Genomic DNA, 8,505 nt, shown 5'->3' on the forward strand with positions numbered 1-8,505 from the left:
ATAATTGTATACAATTTTCTATTTACAACTAAAATCCAGCAATGATTTTAATTGACTTGTGCACGAATCTACACACAATAACATATTTTCAATAAAGGTAATTTAATTTTTTTTTATTACCTCATTCTATCAACTGTCATTTATTTCAAATCAAAAGCAAAAATAAATTCAGCAAAAAATATTTGGTGACCAGTCAGTGGTCTCGGGTTCACGTGTTGCTTTTTTTATTTTAAAGAAAGCAACTTGTATAAATCTGATAGGTAGTTTTTCATGATGTTTTTTCTGATACATATATACGTGTCTATGGAAGATGAAAGAAAGCCTTCATCTACGTTACTATTCATCTGGCGAAGATGAATACAGCAGCAAAAGTCAGAAAGGGGAAACAACAACAACCAGTGATAATATGGCAGGAGCATGTGGCGGGCCAGAGGATATACCCGATGAGTCCATGAGTGTTTTGGAATGCAGTAGAGTAACAGTCAGTCGTTCTAGTACACCGTGAATTCGAAGTTATTCTAATACCCCAACCAATTTGGCAAGTACACTATGTTCCAGCAGGACAATCATTCCGACTTTCCTTAGAACACCTTTATCTGGAGAAGTTCGTTCTAGCAGGTCAACTACTCCTGTCACAGAGAGTATATCAAGAAAAGAACAGACTACAGCATCAGCAAACAAGGTAAAACTTTAAAAAATCGATGAAAATTCCAACAATTAAGTGTTTCTTAAATGTAATATGTTATGATTTAATTTTGTCTATCTGTCTGCTTACAAAGGATACGTTTTTGTCAAATGTACTTGGGGACAGGACACTTTTTTTTAGCCCGCCCCCTTTTTTCCTAAAATTTGTTATTTTTTGTTTTCTGTTCATTTCAATTATTTTCGCATTTTTTTTGTATTACATGAACATAAATATACTAGAAATAACTTGTATTTGCTATTATCTATCAATTCCAAGTTTAATTTAGAACTGATATAAAATTGCAAATACAAGTTATTTCTAGTATATTTATGTTCATATGAAACAGAAAAACGCGAGAAAAAAAAATGAAAGTATAAGAAAACCAAAAATATAACAAATTACAGAAAAAAGGGGAGGTCTAAAACAAAAGTGTCCTGTTCCCAAGTACCAAGGGTTTTTGTTAGAACAGTGTTAGACAAGTGACAATCATAACACACATTGAAAAAAATATTTAAAAACAAGATGTTTTTGTGTGTAAAAAACTTTTTCCTTTAAAGGTTCAAACATTTTTTTCACATTTCCGGGACAAATATTCTTTCGTGTATCTTTTGTTTTAAGTACTAGCAATTTATAACGTCGTTTTCTTTAAAAGTGATGCCGCATTTATCATTAAAGCCCTTTATTATTAAAGCTGTATATATCAATACAATGACTGTCACATAATTGCTTTAGTAAATGTTTATTAAAGTTAAAATAACCGAATCAAAATAAAACTTTCGTAATCGTATACATTTGTATATCAAGTCGAGAATTGTTGCAAATGTAACTAATATTAGTTTTATGGCAGTTACCTCAGCTAATAGCTAGATGATGTGTCTGCACGTCTGCTTAAATAGAATTGTTTGAATAAAACGGCCAAAAGAAAACCAAAGGCGAATGTTTTGAAAATGAAATTGCACACAGCAAGACATCATTAACCAAATTGGATCTATTGTTTGTACCCAAAAGATACATAGCTTTAATACTCATTTTGTTTTTGGTTAACGATATTCCTGTATATTTTTTTCCTAAGTTTTCATATCTTCATAGGTTTCAACCACTGCCTGATTTCGAAACCAACGGTGTGCAAAAATACAGGATAAAATGGTCATTAATTCGTTTTGCAACTAAATTCAAATTAACAATACTGATATTTGAAATCTGGACAAATCAATTATATATAGTGAATGAAAGTATTTATCTATCTACTTCATTCATATAAGATGTGATGAAGCATTCCTGGTAATTGAATCTGCTCAGAAAATAATTCCCCACGAAGATAAAAAGAAACGAAATCTCTTTTACAACTTGTCCTGTACGCTTAGAAATAGTTTAAGCTATCAGATTAAAGAAAAATGAAAGCGCCTCTGAGTCGGACAATTGACATATAGATATACTTTGTCTTATATTATGGTGAAATACTGCTTCTATCAATTAATGAATAAATAAAAAAGCATTTAAGGTTTTGAATAATAAGTACTATAATGATTAATTATGGATAAGGAAAATTATTTATTATGTCCTATCTAATCAGCATATCTTATATGATATTTTCACCAAATTTTTTAGGTACATATATATTCTGAATGACGGATTGATTTAATAGTCTTTTGGTTTATTTAAAAATGATGAACTTCATTGAGTTTTGTAATTCATGTATTTAAAATGGTTTAGTTATAATTGTTATTTTTAGATTGACACTTTAACAAAGAAGTCATCTAAATGAAAAGGCAACTGGTAAAAGTGCAAGAAAAACAAATTAATGTTGAAAAGAAAGTGGATATTATGATTCAAATACTACAATCAAAAACAAATGAACGAAAAAAGCAAAGCCAAAAGATTAACGTCCCTGCACAAATTGCAGTAAGTAATTATTCATTGTTCAACTTTTAATTAACCTTTTCAAAATATTGCATAATGTACATGTTGTAGGGGATAGTTTATACAATTTTCATTTTTATGTATTGTATCATAACAATATTCACTAAGTTTGCGAACCTAAAAATTCAATACTTAGCAAAATGTCATTTATTTCCTTTTTTCACGGATTACAATTTTTTTTTCGGACTATGTACTAAGAAGTAATTGTGGTCATCACAAGATTCGAATACATATTGCACACTTACATTTTGTGTTTTAATTGTATAAATATTGCAAAATTTTACACACTTTGATTACATGTTGTCGTGTTTTAATTAGAACGTAATGAAGTCGTGAAGTTAAGAATGTACATGTATATATATTTTATGTTTTCGACTTTCTACACATATAATTATATAATTTCAGTTCTCATTTGTTCTTGATGCATGCAATTTAAATGCTTAAGAGCGTATCTTTTTCCTTTCAGCAATCAAGAAGGGATGGTTATCAGCAGGGTATTACTGAAAAGGATTTCATCTGGAGAATAAAGAACGAAACTGGCAGTATTTTAAAGTATGTATATGAAATTAAATGATTTAAAAGTTTCCTTGGAAATTGAAAAAATATCATGGTTTGTTATTCAAACCAATTTAATTTAATATGTAATGTATGTCCACATTCATCATTAAACGATACGGTTTTAGGAAAAATGCTCGATTACTTGTGATTTACGACATTGAAACAGATTTAATTTTGATCATATAAATTATCTATTTTGAATCATTAATTATGAAATTCTACTTATTCGAGTATAAATCTTAATTTTGTACACAGCTTTTGGGTCAATTCAAGTGAAAAGTTTGCAGGATATATATGTGTAATTGGTAATCATAGTTCTATTCAGATTCAAACAAATTGATGATTTTACCGACATTTGTTACACTCTTATTTAAGGAAGCTTTGATTTACAGTAAGATTATTTTTTAAATTACTTTTTTTCAGATGTAATTCTGCAGAGAACAAAGAGAAGTCTGGATTCATCATAGAATTTGTAAAAGGCCCAATATCCTGATGAAGTGGAGGGTGTTGTTAGAGGTTTGTAGCCCCAGCTCCCCCTCCCCCCCCCAAACCCCAAAAACAAAATAGTCGAAATTGCAGTTCTGCTTTAGCTTAGCCTAGAAGGCATCTTTAACTGTCATATTAAGAATGACATCTAAAAAGTTAAAAGTAGTCAAATTCAGTTGATACTTTTTTTATTTTGGAAAAGAGTGTTACGTTACTGAATAAATCCTAGCTTATGTTAACATTACATTGATACTGTCGGCTTTTTTTTTTACAAGAGGGTATTTTTGTTGTGCTGTTTTAGGGAGCAACCATTTAACTTTAAGGGGGGAAGGGGGTATGGTTTTTTGTCTGAGACAGAATTTTATTTTCGCCCAAAGCGCGAACATATTTTTTGCAAAATTTAACACTATAAGGTATGGGGGAAATCTGGTATCAGATTATTTTTTTAGGAAATAACCATACCCCCCCCCCTCTTTGAAATCACATGGTCGATCCCTTGTTGCTACACACCTGTATCTTACCTCTTTTTATTTCGAAACATGACGTTCCAAATTACCATTGAATTCACTTTATATGATTTCGGACCAAGTGTTGAAATGAGTAACCCCATAACCAGGGGCCTGTTTTTCGAAAGTATCTTATATATGACTAAGACATGTCTTATGGTGGTCTTAGGACATGTCATAGTCGTAAGATATGTTTTCGTAAGTGTCCCAAGTTACGATATATCATAACTTTTGTCGTAAACGTAAGACACTAGCTCGCGACATGACTTATGATGGTCTTATGATTATCAACTAGAATTCTAATTACTTTTCATATATAATTTCATGTACAATGTTCATTACAATAAAAATAATAGTTGTGTTGCTCAGTCGGCAAAATATTTAGATTTATTCTTCTCCATTTTGCATTCAAACTTTTTGAATCTCCTGCGACGTAAAATTTGGACTCCTTTTCTTACTCATGATTTTGAAAAATAAATATACATATTATTTCTTTCCTTATATTATTACTTTATTTACGCATTTGCACGGGCATATAAGCAGACACTTTCAGTAATATTTTGAAACGCCATATAATTTCCATATTATAAATAAGTTTTATGTTAATGGATCACTTACTAGCAAATGCATACTATCATATAACTTTAATAGATCTATTTTGATTTCGATCATATCACATCAAAACATTCTACCATGGACTAACCAAGTGACACTGTTTAGTCTCAAATGGGGACAAGCAATTGTATGTTAAAAACATATTTCTTTTAAATTGCCTTAAGTAGATTTTTCTTTGTAGAAGGGATAAAGACAAATTTTGAATCGTTCAAAGCAAAGAAACGAAGAGACGAAACTGGTAAACCAGAAGAACATAACAAGAAAATGGCTGTGTACAGCCAGATGAGTAATAACTGATTTTTTATTATGGTGAACAATTCAGATATTACAGTCAACATAAGAAGCGGATTTAGACGGGAGTTTTATTTAATATTATATACTTATATCACTCTAAACAGGGAACCCCCTTTTAACTTCATTTTCTTTTTGCTTTTCACTAAATTCCTTTTGTGACGCTACAATAAAAAAAGGAAAAAGGTGACCATATCTTACGACGTCACATATATATATATACCTCATTTTGCAGATCAGTGAAAAAGTTTGTCTACTACCGTCTAAAAATCAAAATAGAAACAGAATCCAACACCGAATCTCATGCAATATAATATTTCTCCACTCTCGACAGTTGAATTTTCAATGCTCAAAAAGCTCGGCAGGCCTTCACTTGATGTAGCGGTAGAATTTCTCTCTCCCTCTCTCGCCGGCCGGGCTTTTCAAGAGAGAGAGAGAGAGATAGAGAAATTAAATGCTAGGAATTGAGTGTTCTGTTGGATTATATTATATTCATAAATAATATACAGCATGCATTCTGTCACAGTAATCACTAGTATTGTTTTTACAGACTGCTTTTTGCTGAGGTTATAATAATAATAATAATAATAATAAGAATAATAATAATAATAATAATGATAATAATATCTTTATTGAAAGAGTGTTATTACGGCATATATGGAATCTATTCGTATGTATTCAAAATGAAATTCAAGGAATTTTGATTTGGGCTTTATTCTCTATTTTTTAGAAATTAAACAACAGAAAAAGGCCCTAAAAGTAAAAGTCCAGTATACCAGAGGAACAAAAAGAAAAGGGCTCGAAAAGCAGTGGTGCAGAACATGTCTTATGAACAAACAGATTCATAAGACGAAGGATCGTTTATCGTCAGACCTCTGCCTTGGAGGTCTGACGATGTTGATAAATTAGTAAAAAAACTAGGCCAAAAACATGATGGTCAACTAACCAAGAGAAGCAGACGGCAGCACCATAAACGAAAGATTGGGGCAGTTTCCTCAAGGATAAAACCAGAAGTCGTGCCAGGACATGAATGGGTGTTTAAATAGTTGAAAAATAATGTCAGTGATTAAACTTTATTCGTTTTAACGTTTTAAGTATGCAAGTTTTACCGACCAAAGTAAATGCTACATGTAATTGTTAATACTGATTTTTACACAATTATTTGTCCCAAACTAAAATAACAAAAAATCTGATATATCGTTCTATTCTTATATTAACATATTTCAGTCATCACGAAATCAAATAGATGCGAACAGAAAGAGAAAAAATACATCTTCATGTCGGATGTCAACATACCGTCTTCAACAACAACAAGCGGTTCGAAGGAGAACGTTTTTAATAAAAAATAGTAAAGAAAAGTGCTTCTTGAAACAACAGTATTGTCGTAATGAGCAAAACTATTTAAAAATAACACGAACAATGTACATTTCATTGGCAAAACAAAATATAATAACTTTTTTGATTTGTAACCTAGCATCACGGAAAATAAATGTTAAAAAAATATTTTTTTATAGAATCTTCATTTTAAGAAGGAAAATCTTGTTTTTTTTTAATATGGAAGGGATACCGAGAAAATAAGCAGTGTATTTTTTGCACATAGTAGTAAAAAAAAAGAAGACAAAACGGTAATTCTTCGAAATAGTAAGAAACTTGGTATATATTAAATTTCAATGTTTTAAATATTTCTTTTGTGCGTAATCATACAATATAAACAAGAAAAAGCTAGATAGCAGTAAATTTTATCTGGTACCCTGATGTAAGCAATCATACAATGCATGTATACAACAGTTGGTTTTACATTTAAAATCCTTGTTTTAGTGGTGAAGCTCTTCATTGTGTATTTTTTTATATTATATTGATGTCCACGCGAGCATAATCAAATATATATTTTGAAATTAATTGCACTGATAAAACATATAGACATGTTTTCTTCAATTGATTAAACAGTAAACAATGAAAGGGAAACAACTCTTGTTAAAATAAGAATATTTTTCGTATCTTTAAAAATTGAAGAAATTTGTTGTTTTTTTTTTTAGCTTAAAGGTTAACACGTTTATAATTATTAATATTCTTATTAAAAATAAGTATTAAGATCTTGATTTTTTTATTTTAATAAGAAAGGGGTTGTATATAATTGGGTGCTTGTTAAACCCTCCAAATTACGTTGGATTTTATTATTCAGCTCGAATCTTTGTATTCAAAGGGAAATAACTCTTTCTATTAAAATAGTTGTTAGTTGTAATTAGGTAAGACAATCAAAACAACCACAAGAAAAAGGATTCTGCAAATATGTTACTGCTTATTATATTTAAATACTCAGTCCTTTTACATCATGAAGTTGGTATGTTTTTGTTCCTTAAAAACAGCTTTAGCAAAAACAAACAAAAATGCACAAAATTAGAGTTTTATAATTTTGTTATGTATGTAGATGTTTTTTTTTTAAATTATTATAGAACGGAATGTTAGTACTTTAATTTGTCATGTATTTGTAAATTCAAAATAATGAATAAATTTAGCTAAGATTCTAGATAATTGGTTTTTTTTTTATTCAGGATTTCGCCATAGTCTAGATCTCCATTACGGGCAGCTTTTTTTATGAATTTTCAGTTGCTCCTCTCACTGTAATATCTTATATTTTGAGGCAATCATTAGTGTTTAATTCGAATTATGGGTTGTGGCAACTTAGGGTGTACAATTATGGCTTTGTTTGTTATACTGAAGTATGTTTGTATACACAAATATATCCTGCATTATAATAGGGTTCGATTGTAAGAACTGTTACTGGTCATATGTGGATGAAAGCTGCAAATACATGTATATACTGTTTTCTGTCGTGAATTTGCAGGTCAATTGGCGTATATTTGGTGCACCAAACACGGAGATTACAAAGATTTTCGATAGTAAATGGAGTCAAAATGAGTTTAAATTTGAAGTAAATCAAGTTATTTCACACATTAAATCTTTAAACTTGAAGTTGAATTTGATTTCAATTTGCATTAAATGAAAGTTTATCGTTGTATTAAAATTGTAACTCGATGTTGAATCAGATTTAAAACCACAGTAAACAGCTTACTGTTTGGAATATTATTGACTTTAATTTGTAGTAAATTATGTTATACAGATTTTCTCTACATTAAATTTGATGTTGTATGTATATTAAACTTGGTTAAATTCGAAAATTACTGGACAGTAAATCAGGTGTCAATTCATGAACTTACTGCGTCAAGTAAACTATTTGTAAACTACTATTAAACATTGCGTTTACTTGAACTATAAACTACCAGAAAAAAAATCAACTCGGAAATTACGACTGATTTTCAAGTAGTTTATTGATACCTTAAATTAATATTTTCATGCAGTGACCGTGCAAGTTGGTTAACATCTTTGGTATTTTGTTCACATTTAAAGTTGGTATTAAGATCGATCCAAATAGGGAACTATATT

General features: G+C 29.9%; 1 long non-coding RNA gene across 2 annotated transcripts; it reads left to right on the forward strand.

The window, feature by feature from the left end:
• Positions 1-395: 395 nt before the first annotated feature.
• LOC127719017 (uncharacterized) lies at positions 396-6,620 on the forward strand. 2 transcript variants are annotated; one of them, XR_007990102.1, is made up of 6 exons: positions 396-682; positions 2,418-2,587; positions 3,072-3,157; positions 3,587-3,679; positions 4,952-5,056; positions 5,792-6,620. It is a non-coding gene; the product is annotated as an uncharacterized LOC127719017 (long non-coding RNA). The 2 variants fall into 2 exon arrangements; XR_007990103.1 differs by lacking the exon at positions 396-682 and having other exon boundaries at positions 2,364-2,587.
• Positions 6,621-8,505: the final 1,885 nt, after the last annotated feature.

This window comes from Mytilus californianus, unplaced genomic scaffold (assembly GCF_021869535.1).
Source record: "Mytilus californianus isolate M0D057914Y unplaced genomic scaffold, xbMytCali1.0.p SCAF_10, whole genome shotgun sequence".
Lineage (NCBI taxonomy): Eukaryota > Metazoa > Mollusca > Bivalvia > Mytilida > Mytilidae > Mytilus > Mytilus californianus.